The following is a 14777-nucleotide window of genomic DNA, read 5'->3' on the forward strand; positions in this document are numbered from 1 at the left end:
ACCCAGCTGCCACGCAAGGCTCCACGGTACTAAAGGCAAACTTATTACTGAAGTCGCTGGTCTGGAGCAGCAGGTATGAATACACTCAGAGCGGAGACTCCCACAAACAGCTGGATGCAACGATGAGCCTGTAAGTCAGAGCGCTGCCTGCAGGGGGCAGCAGGATGCCCCTGTGTTTGTGTGGCAGAGATTAATGCACGATGTGTGTGTGGCTCACAGTTTGTGTAACTGGCGGCGGCAGAAAAAGCAAGTCTCCTCCCCCTCTCCTCCCCCAAGTGTTTGTTCAGGCCTCCCTCCTCTCGTCTGTTATGTCTCTGCGCCTCAGCTCCAAGCAGGGCGAGCGCTGTCTGCGTTTGTTACTGAATCAGATCCGCCTTCAGATCGGACGCCTCACGTCCCGGCAGGCTCGGACTCGCCCTGCCTGGAACGCCGTGGTGCTTTTAAATGTTTTAAAGAGACTCTGAGGGAGCCACAAGCTCTCAGAGGAGAAGCTTCACTTTGACCCTGAAGATCTGAAACAGCTCCACTTTGCACAAATCAGACCTTTCTTTATTCAGCAGACTGAACAGCGCCCGAGGAGGTTCCTCAGACTGTTCTACAGTTTGACCTTTGACCTTTGCTTGGAACCTCCCAACAGTTCAAACTGGTTCTGGTGTCAGATCGGTTTGCTTAAACTGCTCAACACTGCAGATATCCACAAAACCAGATTATTACCAGGTGTCACAGTTTCATCTCTGAGCATGAACACCAATACCAGGCTCAACCTTTACCCAGAATGCACTTTGTCAACTTTCCAAGTGAAAATGGGGAAACAGATGAAAGTGGGCAGTGTGTGAGGGATCATCACCCTGAAGCTGAGAGAGCAGGAACCTGGTTCAGAGTCAGACCGAGGGCCGGGCGGTGGGACTAAAGCTGATCTGGGTTCAGCTTTGATGGCTCTGGTTTGGAGCAGAGCAGGTGTACGGGGCTGTGACACTTTCACGGATATTTTTATCCGACGATGGTTTGGTCCTGCTCAGGTGATGAACCAGGTGATGCTGGGGTGGACAGGGAACTCGGGCCATGCTCACGGGACAAAGTGTCGCTGCTGTGAGACGGTCCTCGGCCCTCTCAGAGAGCTCTTCTGGACCTGATCTTTAACGACCTGCAGGATCTGTGTGGCGGGAACATGTCGCAGCTTCAATGGTGGAGGACGAGGCTATGACGCCCGCTCCCTCCATCCTCAGCAGCGTGTATCTATCGATCAATAATCAATACCTGCTGGTTACTTGACTTCAGCTTAGCTGTAACTCGATCCTCCCGTGATGGCGTCTGGATCTGAGCATGTGCCGAGGTTTGCCCTGCGGTGGGTAGCGGGTCAATATAGGTAGCAGCGCTGTTGAGGGGTTGATGATGGTGTAACCTGCAGCCAGGGCAGCTGGGAGATTCCCGTGTTGGAGCACCGGAGTCACATCGAAGCTCTGTTTTCCCTGGGGGGGTTCAGCCTTGACCCCTCCGTCACCGCAGCAGCTGAGGAAGCCTCGTGCACACATACCCACTCTCAGGGTGATTAATAACCAATGTGTGTGACCTCTGACCCCAACATGCAGCCGTTTCAGCCTGAGAGCAAACACCGACATGCTCGGGAGGTGTGAGGTTTCACTGAGAATCTCTGCGTCTCTGAAGGGCCACAGCAGTTTGTGTTTAACCCTGTGAGGCTGTTATCAGTGATGACCCCTGACCTCTGACCCCTGAGCTTGGAGAGAAGCAGTAAACAGTGTTTGATGTTTATCAGAATGACTTTTGTCTGACTGCTGAGACAAGAACAAGTTTAAACCTAAAGAAATCTTGTGAGTGGGTAACAATCCTCAGTGAGGATGACTCAGACCAGCAGGCCCAGTTCTGCTCTGGTTCTGGTTTTAGAGAAACTTCCTGAACCTGGGCGTGTCCGTGTCCTTCCTGTTCTGCTGTAATGGTGTCTGAGTCTAATCCCTGACTGTAGTCTAAAATAATCCCGGCTCCTCTTCATGCAGTCTTCCTCCTGCCGGCTGGTTCCTGAGGTCAGAGAGACACGAACAGCTGCCGGGACTCAAACCGCCGGCGTGTTCTCCATTCCTCTCATTCCTCCCGTAGCCATTGGGATAGCGGGGCATTGTTGTGGAGCAGCTGGACATTGTCTTCTTCTTTGCGGGCAGCGAAGACTCGATGAGCTCGGCAGCTGCTGTGTGTCATCACTTTACACACACACACAGTTTTTTTTCATATCCTTGTGGGGACATCTAATTGACACAATACCTTCCATAACCCCAACCCCAAGCCTAGACCTAACCGTGACCTAACTGTAACATTTTCAAAAATGCCTTCAAACTCGTGGGGACGGGTCCAAACATAGTACACACACACACACAGGTGGATGAAAGTTTAATGACCTGCAGGAGGAAGTGGGACACTGCAGAGGGGACAGCATGACAGTGAAGCGACACGTCACATGTCATGCTGCCACACTGCAGGGCAGCGTGTGCCCTCAGTCCTGTCTGCAGGTGCCGACAGACGGATAAAGACACCAAAACTGTAACCGCCTGCGTCCAAACTGATCTGCAGAATAATCATCACAGAAGAAGAACAATCAAACATCTGCAAATAATAAACAAGGCATCCCAGCCTCTCCTCAGTCACTGGCTGTATCCCAATTCATGGTCTGCAGCCTTAAAGTACGCAGCCTCGACGATCCTCAAGGGCCACGTACCCAAAGACCGCTAAGGCCGGAAATGCGAGACTTGTGAAATGGGACGGTCTAGCCTCCGTTGCGCTGCCCAGATTGCCTAGCAACCATGATACTAACAGCTGGAAACGTGTCATACAGCTTTGTTTGACAGAAATGAAGGAGAAAAGCTTTTGTTCATTTGTTTGCTTGTTTCTACATGAGCTTTGATCATTCTCTGTAAGATTAAGCTCAGCTATTGAACGGCGTATATTTTAAAGTAAAGGCTTTAAAACCAAGTTAGTACAAACGTCACTGATGTCACATAACTTTGCCAACATGTGGCCAACAGTAATGTTTTAATGTTCTTCGTTATTAAACATTTGCACATAAATAAGTGACATAATATTCAGTACTTACTTAAAGTTCACTCTTAGGGCGCCCCTCATCCGCCGTTTTTTTTCGGCAAAATTATCCACACCCACCGCCGTGCTATGCATTCTGGGATATGTTGGGCCACGAAGTCTACACCGCCACGTCCTTAAAATTCAGGGAAATGAAGGACGCATTTGAAGGCCGCATTTCGAGCAGCCTTCGAATTGGGACAGCCTTTGTCGCGTCGCTGTGACGTAAACGGCCTTAAAATGTGGCCTTTAAGGCTGCAGACCCTGAATTGGGATACAGCCACTGTGTCCTCTGGCTCGTTAGCATCACTGATATCCAAAAAGCTGAGTCTGAGCCCCGCCCCCTCTGTCTCACCTGTGTCAGCCTGTTCTCCCAGGTTCTGCAGTTTGGGGGCTGAGCTCAGAGATCAGCCCACCTCACCCCTACTTGCACTCCGTATATAGATGTGAAGAAATAAAATGCAGTTTGTCCCTTGATTTTTTGTTTTAACTTATGTTAAAATAAGTTCTTTAAAAAGCCAAAAATGATTTAATATGAAGACAACATGAGCCGAGAGTACAAACATGCTGAGGCTGTTAGTTCAGTCAGAGAGTCACAAACGCATGTCTGCACTTTGGTTTTGTGCAGCACGAACACAATGACAGCAGAAGTGCTGCCCTGTGTCTGCGCAGACAGAGCCATGTGTTTATTTGGTGGTTCAATCAAAGGCTTCAGTTAGTTACAATCTGCGTTCACGTTTGTAGTTTTGTTTTGTTTGACAATATTTGATATTTAAAAAACAAACATTTTCAAAACTACAGGGAGTGCAGAATTATTAGGCAAGTTGTATTTTTGGGGAATAATGTTATTATTGAACAACAACCATGTTCTCAATGAACCCAAAAAACTCATTAATATCAAAGCTGAATGTTTTTGGAAGTAGTTTTTAGTTTTAGCTATTTTAGGGGGATATCTGTGTGTGCAGGTGACTATTACTGTGCATAATTATTAGGCAACTTAACAAAAAACAAATATATACCCATTTCAATTATTTATTTTTACCAGTGAAACCAATATAACATCTCCACATTCACAAATATACATTTCTGACATTCAAAAACAAAACAAAAACAAATCAGCGACCAATATAGCCACCTTTCTTTGCAAGGACACTCAAAAGCCTGCCATCCATGGATTCTGTCAGTGTTTTGATCTGTTCACCATCAACATTGCGTGCAGCAGCAACCACAGCCTCCCAGACACTGTTCAGAGAGGTGTACTGTTTTCCCTCCTTGTAAATCTCACATTTGATGATGGACCACAGGTTCTCAATGGGGTTCAGATCAGGTGAACAAGGAGGCCATGTCATTAGTTTTTCTTCTTTTATACCCTTTCTTGCCAGCCACGCTGTGGAGTACTTGGACGCGTGTGATGGAGCATTGTCCTGCATGAAAATCATGTTTTTCTTGAAGGATGCAGACTTCTTCCTGTACCACTGCTTGAAGAAGGTGTCTTCCAGAAACTGGCAGTAGGACTGGGAGTTGAGCTTGACTCCATCCTCAACCCGAAAAGGCCCCACAAGCTCATCTTTGATGATACCAGCCCAAACCAGTACTCCACCTCCACCTTGCTGGCATCTGAGTCGGACTGGAGCTCTCTGCCCTTTACCAATCCAGCCACGGGCCCATCCATCTGGCCCATCAAGACTCACTCTCATTTCATCAGTCCATAAAACCTTAGAAAAACCAGTCTTGAGATATTTCTTGGCCCAGTCTTGACGTTTCAGCTTGTGTGTCTTGTTCAGTGGTGGTCGTCTTTCAGCCTTTCTTACCTTGGCCATGTCTCTGAGTATTGCACACCTTGTGCTTTTGGGCACTCCAGTGATGTTGCAGCTCTGAAATATGGCCAAACTGGTGGCAAGTGGCATCTTGGCAGCTGCACGCTTGACTTTTCTCAGTTCATGGGCAGTTATTTTGCGCCTTGGTTTTTCCACACGCTTCTTGCGACCCTGTTGACTATTTTGAATGAAACGCTTGATTGTTCGATGATCACGCTTCAGAAGCTTTGCAATTTTGAGACTGCTGCATCCCTCTGCAAGATATCTCACTATTTTTGACTTTTCTGAGCCTGTCAAGTCCTTCTTTTGACCCATTTTGCCAAAGGAAAGGACGTTGCCTAATAATTATGCACACCTGATATAGGGTGTTGATGTCATTAGACCACACCCATTCTCATTACAGAGATGCACATCACCTAATATGCTTAATTGGTAGTAGGCTTTCGAGCCTATACAGCTTGGAGTAAGACAACATGCATGAAGAGGATGATGTGGACAAAATACTCATTTGCCTAATAATTCTGCACTCCCTGTATTGGTGGGTGGTTTCTTGTTTATTTTTTGTACTACTTGAACACTTGGCTGTCCAATGAGACGACAGTGTCAGCAGCGGCTCATTTCAGTTTGACACCCCTGATGAACTTACCTGAATGAACTCTGTTCTGCGGGCACGACATCAGGTGAAAGGCAGACAGCTCAGGTAGGAAGGTCCAGAAACACCTGGAAGGTAGAGAGGAACAGGTAGACAAACGGCACATGTGCACAGGGTTTACTGGGTCAACTGTGAGCAGCTGATTACAGCTACAGTCTCACACACCAACACAGACCCTGATCAGGACACACATGTGGATGCGCAGAACTTTGTGTCATCAGAAACTGAATTTGAATAAGTTAAATTCGAATATGAATTGCTCAGATTGAATCTGAATTGTAACTTAATAAATGCTTTTTAAAACTGAATTTGAATTAGCCTAATTTGAAATTCAATGTATTGGTTTGAAAATGATCGGAACTAAATTGAAATTGAATTTTATACTTTGAAAATGAATTCATTTGTTTTGAAACTGTATTTTAACCTTTAAAAATGAAGCTCTCAAATAATTTCAGTTTCAGTCCTACAATTCAGTTTTTTGGGACTTACATCCGGTTCCGATTCCAGAGTAATCAAGTGCAGATTAATAGAACTCCGTTTTAGCGGACTGAAAGTGTCACTGACAGGAATCTACAGCATCTTGAGCTGAATTAAGACCTCAGAAGTCATTCGTCGTGTCGCATGACCAGCGGATAAACTCTCAGGTTGGTAATAAATGTATTACATGTATAAGAACAAGAAAGAAGAAGAAGAAAGAAAGAAGACCGCTGTCTTGCAACTTTTCCATGTGTCCCTGTTGCAACACATCTGAATATGATTAGTAGGTCATTGGCAAGACTATCCGGTCTTTAAGTGATGACATGACGAATTCTGCTTCCGGGCCCAAAGTACTCTGCGTTTATTAAGGCTGTTGTGTTTTTAACATGTTTTCATGTTTTGTATCTTGTTCTGTTTAATCTCAACAATCCCCTAAAAACAGTCAGTGATCACTGTCGGCCTCTGTTTTTATCACCACTGTTCATTTTAAAGCTCAGTTTTAAACCTTTATGATGTAACTGCAGCCCAGCCCATGCAGCAGTATATTAATAACTAACCTCGTATTGTGGATGGATTATCTCAGTTGTTCTCCTGGCTGAAGTTTGGTCCGTTTACAGCATCCTGCCATGCGATTACATTTGTCTCTAACCATCGGGAACCCTCACGTTAACTTTTATCCAGTGGAAAGAAGTTAGTGTTCATCCTCCAGCTTTACTGTTTATGTTATGCTAACATAGCTGTGTCGCTAGCGATCATGTAGCACATCATTATATACCAGCTAGCCCAACTTCAGTAACCCTACAAACGTCACTGCTGTTTAGTTTTCTGTCTTCATTTATGTTGGAAGTGATAGCAGAGCTGTACGTTTGAATCATTTCAGAAATCTCTCAGTCAGAACATGGTGTATTATATTTAGATAGAAGCTAGCGAGCTAACTTCCTGCTAACTTCTAACTCCGTTAAATGTCATAAATTTCGTTTTCATGGATGCCTGGATGTTAAACTTAATTGTTAGACCTGGTAAAGCAGCAACGCTGATCGTTTTATTACAGATGAAACTCTCAGTAATGCTGCAGTGATCATTTGACTTTGGGACCTGCAGCGGAGTTTGGGCCCAGACATGGCTAATGACTTCAGATTTAAAGACCAGATAGAACTTGACTGCATGCTGAGGTGGGAGTGGACCAGAAAGTAAGGAAATCCAAAGTGCCATTAAAACCAGGAGAGGTTTCTTATATATTTTAGAAGAAGGGATTATTAAAAAGAATTCAAAATAAATTATCTCAATGCCATATTTTATTTAGGAACCCTAGAGAGCACTTTGCAAAATAACACATTCTTATCATTTCACCCTCTGATGGGCCAAGCTACGACTGTGAGGGAAGGTGATGTAGGTACAGAGCATGTGAGAGTGGTCAAGTAAATGTCACTTGTCTAGATGAAGGCACAAGAGGGATCAATGGCAAGGCGTAGAGATTCATTATCTTCAGTCTTCAGTGGACACTCCATTTCTGGCACAAAACACCTGTAAAAGCTGGTCGATTTATGAGGTGCCTTGGTGACCCGACAACTTCAGCCTGTCAAACATAATAATGGAGCAGTATGTTAAAAAAAAAAATCCAGCTCAAGATGCTGTAGATTCCCGTCAGTGACACTTTCGGTCCGCTTGTAAAACGCAGTTCTATTAATCTGTGCTCGATTACTCTGGAACCAGAACCGGATGCAAGTCCCAAAAAACTGAATTGTAGAACTGAAACTGAAATTATTTGAGAGCTACATTTTTAAAGGATAAAATACAGTTTCAAAACAAATGAATTCATTTTCAAAGTATAAAATTCAATTTCAATTTAGTTCCGATCATTTTCAAACCAATACATTGAATTTCAAATTAGGCTAATTCAGACCTTCCCAAAGTGTGGGGCCCGCCCCCTAGGGGGGGCGCAGAGCCATTGCAGGGGGGGCGCGGTATGAAAAGCGGGGTGGGGGGGGAAACAACGCTTGGACACTGCTAGCACCGGGCGGCCACAGAAACGCAAAGCAGGAGATGAAGCATCGCTGAATATGTTTCCAAACCAACTTCATTCTAAGCCAAAGACTATAAAACATGGTGAAGCAAATCTTCCCTTTGGTTTCACCTGCACAAGTGCCGAGGTAGGTCTCCCTGCAGAATTAGTTTTCCCTTCGTCGGGAGCAGCGCTGGGCTGTTTAAATCATGGACAAACAGGATCCCACATTCTTGATTTTTAGTTCACAAACACTTGTTGTAATGACTAACTACTCCTGACATTTTGGAGATGTTTGCTCTTTATACAGTAAAGTTACAGCTGGATACAAATAACATCAGGCTGATCCTGCCACGATTTGTTCCCCCGGTTCAAATCACGGACAAATAGTTGTTTATGTTTTTAAACCCATTTTGCACAGAGAGGCATTTTTTGAAAAATGTATTGATAGCAATGCTGAATATTATTACACAGGAAAAAAACAACTACACGTAAAATAATCACACAGTGATTTTTATTATATTTTTATTACTACCTGTAATTTATTGCAGATTACTTGTATTTGCTTAATTGTTTACTAAATGTTTGAGGTGTGAAATAAACCACAATGGAGCAAAATATGGGTGTGTGTGTGTGTCGAATTTAACTTATTCAAATTCAGTTTCTGATGACACAAAGTTGGAAAACCAGCACAAACAGAATTCAGAGCGGTCGTCATGGTGATTTTGCCTTAGAAACATGAACAGGTAGCCTGACTGTTCATTGGTTTGTTACCTGTTGAAGCTCAGGCTCTGGCTGCCGTGCTGTAGTGACGTGCAGTGTTGCCAACTCCTCAGTAAGGAAAATCGCTATTGGCTGTCCTAAAAGTCGCTAGAAGTTGCTAAATGACGTCATCGCCTAATTTGCATAATTGGTCAAGCTAATATAATTGTAACCTACGTTGTTGGAGAGAGAAATAACATCATGGAAGAGACATAAAGTGAGTAAAGAACGTCCTAAATGCATTTAGAATTTGTTTAGAACTACAAATTAAATTTATTTTAGCAATTATTGTTTTTTTTTTTTAATGTCACAATTCCAACCCTGCTCCTTTACCCGGGCTTGGACCGGCAAAAGTGACCCGAAATAGGCACTCTGGTGGAGTTACTTTGTGTGTGTGTGTGTGTGTAAGTAGTTTTAAACCTCGTGATCCACAAAACAGCATAACAGTAAAAGAAGAACTGACTGCGTTATAGTCAGTGCGGGAGCAGCGGCTTCGCTCATGCACGGTTCATTTGCAGTTCGGAGCACGGTTCATTTGCAGTTCGTGAACGTCTCCTGCCCTGATAGCAGCTGGGGGAGGACTATCCCCCGCCAGTGAGCGCTTTGGAACGGGCGAGGTGCCCACGGCAGCACCCGCTGCTTGTTGAGAGTAAAAGCGATACCCGCTTTCACGTCAAAAAGTCGTCATAAATAAGTCTCCAATAACACCAGAAAAAGTCGCCAGATTTGTCGCTTTTTAGAAAAAAAGTTGCTAAGGGGGTCTGAAAACTCGCTAAATATAGCGACAAAGTCGCTAAGTTGACAACACTGGTGACGTGTCGGACGCGAACGAAACAAGAGCCAACTCATTGAAGTGATCAACGTGAGCCTTGTGCGCTGGGCAGAGGGGGGAGGGGCGGTAGTTACACTCTCAGTAGCACAGGAACAGAGCGCGAGGGAGAGAGAGAGAAAGAGAGCCAGGGACAACAACGTCACATTAGAAAGGTATAGTAATCATCCACAACAGTTTTCAGTTGCAGATGATAAAGGATTCAGAAAGTTTATTCATGCAGGTCCATATGACAGAGAATGTGCATCTTCTTTTTGTTTTCATATTTTAATTTATATTTAATTGTGTTGTGGTTTGCAGTGTTTTGTGTTGTTTCACTTTAAATTTGTTTAAAAGGAAAAAGCTGAAAATTTAAATAGTTAAAAGTTGAACTGTGAATAGTTGGTTTTTGTATTATATGATTTATTTATTACATTTTATGTGGAGTGAATAAATAAAAGTATATTTACGGTGGCCCCTAGAGACAAAGCACGTAAAAACTCCAAAACACGTAAAAACTCCAAAACATGTACAAAACACAACAGAAGTGCTCCAGGATGCTAGGGGGCAGTGTTGAGCTTTTGTTACCTAGTGGCTACACAAGCCAGGAAGTACCAACGACCGGATTTGGTGTGTGGTAGTAACAGGTAAATGAACATTTCTTTTTAATTATTTGAATATATATGAGTGCTTGTGTATAAATACACAAACAATACACATATGCTTTCAATTGTGTAATTTAAGTCAGCGGTCCCCAACCCCCGGGCCTCGGACCGGTACCGGTCCGTGAGTCGTTTGGTACCGGGCCGCGAGAGTTGAGGTTCAGGTGTGAAATGTATGGTTTTCAGGGTTTTTATCGGTTTTCAGCGTTATTTTGTTATCGTTTTTATCGTTTACTCGGTTTTCCTTGGTCTTTTCACGTGTGTTATGAATAAATCTTCTTTTTTTCGGTACCGGTACTAGTTTTATTTTGTTGTATTTATCCGCGACACCTTAAAGGCCGGTCCGTGAAAATAATGGTTGTATCCCAATTCAGGGTCTGCAGCCTTAAAGTACGCAGCCTCGACGATCCTCAAGGGCCGCGTACTTAAAGACCGCTAAGGCCGGAAGTGCGAGGCTTGTGAAATGGGACGGTCTAGCCTCCGTTGCGCTGCCCAGGTTGCCTAGCAACCATGATACTAACAGCTGGAAACGTGTCATACAGCTTTGTTTGACAGAAATGAAGGAGAAAATCTTCTGTTCATTTGTTTGCTTGTTTCTACATGAGCTTTGATCATTCTCTGTAAGATTAAGCTCAGCTATTGAACGGCGTATATTTTAAAGTAAAGGCTTTAAAACCAAGTTAGTACAAACGTCACTGATGTCACATAACTTTGCCGACATGTGGCCAACAGTAATGTTTTAATGTTCTTCGTTATTAAACATTTGCACATAAATAAGTGACATAATATTCAGTACTTATTTAAAGTTTACTCTTCGGCCGCCCCACATCCGCGGCAAAATTATCCACACCCACCGCCGCGCTATGCATTCTGGGATATGTTGGGCCACGAAGTCTACGCCGCCACGTCCTTAAAATTCAGTGACATGAAGGACGCATTTGAAGGCCGCATTTCGAGCAGCCTTCGAATTGGGACAGCCTTCGTCGCGTCGCTGTGACGTAATCGGCCTTAAAATGTGGCCTTTAAGGCTGCAGACCCTGAATTGGGATACAGCCAATGTCAGGCATAAACCGGTCCGTGGCGCAAAAAAGGTTGGGGACCGCTGATTTAAGTGATCTAGGTAGCTCTGTTTTGGAAGTTCAGTTAACTCTAGGAATGTGTTTTGGAGTTTGTACGTCCTTTGTCTCTAGGGGCCACCGCATATATTTATATATAAACATATATAAATAAAACCACTTTTTTTTTTTACATTAGTAATTCCTTTTGTGCATTAATTAATTAATTAAAGCAACAAAACAACCTGAAGAGCCGGTTGGGAGCCGTAAGAGCCGGTTCTCTAAAAAGAGCCGGAAATCCCATCACTACTGTGCTGGGGTCTGCATACACTCAGCTTTAACGTCAGTCTGGGTTCATGGCTGGCTTACCATTAGCATGCTGTCTGCACAGAGGTTGGCTGCAGATGTTTCCTTCCTGGATGCAGTTTGCATGTCACCATCGTGCTTTCGTAACATCCACGCTGTAGACTGCGCCATTAATTTACTCCTCCAGCTCACAAACTGAAATCAGCTGATTGTAGCAGGACGGAAAAAACTTTTTTTTAATGTTTTTGTCTTTCCATCCACAGGATCTAACTGTAATGAGATTATTGCATTTAGTACAGTACAATGTGTTACATTACTGTGTTACTGAAAAATGTGATGTGATTACAGTAACACGGTACAGGCCGGAAACAGTGCACGTGTCAATTCAATTCAATTCAACTTTATTTACACAGCGCCAAATCACAACAGCAGTCGCCTCAAGGCGCTTTATATTGTACAGTAGATCCTACAATAATAGATACAAAGACAAACCCAACAATCATATGACCCCCTATGAGCAAGCACTTTGGCGACAGTGGGAAGGAAAAACTCCCTTTTAACAGGAAGAAACCTCCAGCAGAACCAGGCTCAGGGAGGGGCGGGGCCATCTGCTGTGATTGGTTGGGGTGAGAGAAGGAAGACAGGATAAAGACATGCTGTGGAAGAGAGACAGAGGTTAATAACGGATATGATTCAATGCAGAGAGGTCTGTTAACACATAGTGAGTGAGAAAGGTGACTGGAAAGGAAAAATGCAATGCATCATGGGAATCCCCAGCAGCCTACGTCTATTGCAGCATAACTAAGGGAGGATCCAGGGTCACCTGGTCCAGCCCTAACTATATGCTTTAGCAAAAAGGAAAGTTTGAAGCCTAATCTTGAAAGTAGAGATAGTGTCTGTCTCCTGAATCCAAACTGGAAGCTGGTTCCACAGAAGAGGGGCCTGAAAACTGAAGGCTCTGCCTCCCATTCTACTTTTAAATACTCTAGTGTCCATAAGTTTGTGCTAGAGGCGAGTGGATCGATCCAAACACCAATAGCAGCTGTGGCACTGATATCTGATTAATAATTGCAATATAAGATCGACACTTTATTTCTATCCTCCAAGTTCAGTATGTGGCCCAGCTAAATATATTATCTTTTTAGAAATGAGAAGATATACTTCAACCACGCTCTATGAAAAACATCTGAATCTTTTTGTGTTGTCACGTCTATTTGATTTGCCGCCTACGGCACATTCAAACATCACACGACAGGCACATTTACATCCCTGCTGTCCAAAAAAAAAAAACCACTTTCAAAATACATGCAAGTAAAACTGACAGTGAAATTACAAATTGATGATTCATCTCATAAATCACGACACAGTGCTCTCAGCTACATAAGCTGCCTTCACAAGTTACAAATATCGGTATCAGAATTGGGATTGGCAGTACCGGCCCTGTATTTACCCATATGGAAAAGATATATATAAATCTTATAAAGTTTGTATCTGTCTTGTGTGAAACTTGTATGAAAAGCATACAAGAGTTAAAACAGATGTAAGATACCTTGAAAAATTATATAAATGCAACTTGTATGTTTTGGATACTTACTAAAACAATATATGAAAGTAATGAGAAAGTGGCCACTTTCATGAGTAAATCATATAAGCCTGATATGATTCACTATATGAATGAGTTTTTACTATTTCTTTTCCATATGGGTACTTGGTATCAGATCGATATTAAAATCTGCAGTATTGCACAGGAGTTTGCAGTACTTGAGCATCTAGCTAGCCCTACAGAAGAGGAGAGAACATAAAGGGAGTGAAGTTTTTTAAGTGTCGGGTAATTTGAAATGCAGCGTTTCTATCAGCTCAACAAACATCAGCAAACACAAACTGTGTGTGTGCAGTTTGTCTCACAGTGTGCTGCAGCTAAAGGTCCAGCTGCTGTATTTGACAGGGAGAGAAAAGACAGAGAGCTACGTTCACTCAGAGATGGAGACAGATAAGAAAGAAGGACAGGAGAGGACAAAGAGAGCTTAGAGTTAAAGGAAGGATGCTCAGTGGAATTTGATAAACTGGAAATTTAAAGATGCCATGTTCCTGCAAAACAAACAAAGCTATGCTAACTTTGTGTTATTCAAATGTTCCATGAAAATCCTGTTTAGTATTTCAATGCAGGATAAACATGTGGTGGATTCAGAGTACAGTCACACACAGTGCCTGTGGTGCTCATGGTCCCAGGCAGGTAACAACAGGTGTAGCAGAGATGAGTTTACATGTAAGTTGATGATGCTGAGGTTCATCCCCACTTGCTGAATCCACTGTGACCCCTGACTGTGCTCATGCTACTGTGTAGGTGTGGAGGTGAAGTCACCCTCCACCATCAAGGCAACACAATCGGTTTTACATTCTCTGTCACTGCAGGTGTCCTACACAACAGACTCATGCTGAGTACATTCATTACAATTAGAATGTGCTTTTGTATTGAAATACTAACAAAGCACAAGGTTCAGTTACTTGTATACAAACATGGTTAGTAGCAGAGTACTTTTTCACTTTTACTTGAGTAAAGGAGTTTCTTCATTACTTCACCTTTTACTGGAGTACTTTTAAATCGTGGATCGTGGCTCAAGAGTTGGGAGTTCGCCTTGTAATCGGAAGGTTGCCGGTTCGAGCCCCGGCTTGGACAGCCTCGGTCGTTGTGTCCTTGGGCAAGACACTTCACCCGTTGCCTACTGGTGGTGGTCAGAGGGCCCGGTGGCGCTAGTGTCCGGCAGCCTCGCCTCTGTCAGTGCGCCCCAGGGTGGCTGTGGCTACAATGTGGCTTGCCATCACCAGTGTGTGTGAATGGGTGGATGACTGGATATGTAAAGCGCTTTGGGGTCCTTAGGGACTAGTAAAGCGCTATATAAATACAGGCCATTTACATTTTTTACATTTACATTTAAACACAGGTATCTGTACTTCTACTTAAGTAAAGAAAGTCTCCGCGCTGAGCAGCTCGCCGCCAGCCTGTCTGTAGGTGTGAGGAGCTCCATCAGGGTAGATGAACGAACAGCACCGTCCACATACTTCTGCACAACTTGAAACTTCTTCTTCTCTGGTTTAATTGTTGTTTTCACGCTGTGACGTCACGTTAGAGCAGCCGCAGCGTTGAAAAAGCT

General features: G+C 43.7%; 1 long non-coding RNA gene across 1 annotated transcript; it reads right to left on the minus strand.

Annotated features, from left to right (window-relative positions):
• Window positions 1–12009: 12009 nt before the first annotated feature.
• LOC146375478 (uncharacterized) lies at window positions 12010–14777 on the minus strand. The gene is made up of 2 exons (XR_014801913.1): window positions 14206–14777; window positions 12010–12281 (listed from the first exon to the last, which is right to left on the minus strand). It is a non-coding gene; the product is annotated as an uncharacterized LOC146375478 (long non-coding RNA).

The sequence above is a fragment of the Perissodus microlepis genome, chromosome 13 (genome assembly GCF_051167445.1).
Source record: "Perissodus microlepis isolate ML-2025 ecotype Zambia chromosome 13, ASM5116744v1, whole genome shotgun sequence".
In the NCBI taxonomy this organism is placed as follows: Eukaryota; Metazoa; Chordata; class Actinopteri; order Cichliformes; family Cichlidae; genus Perissodus; species Perissodus microlepis.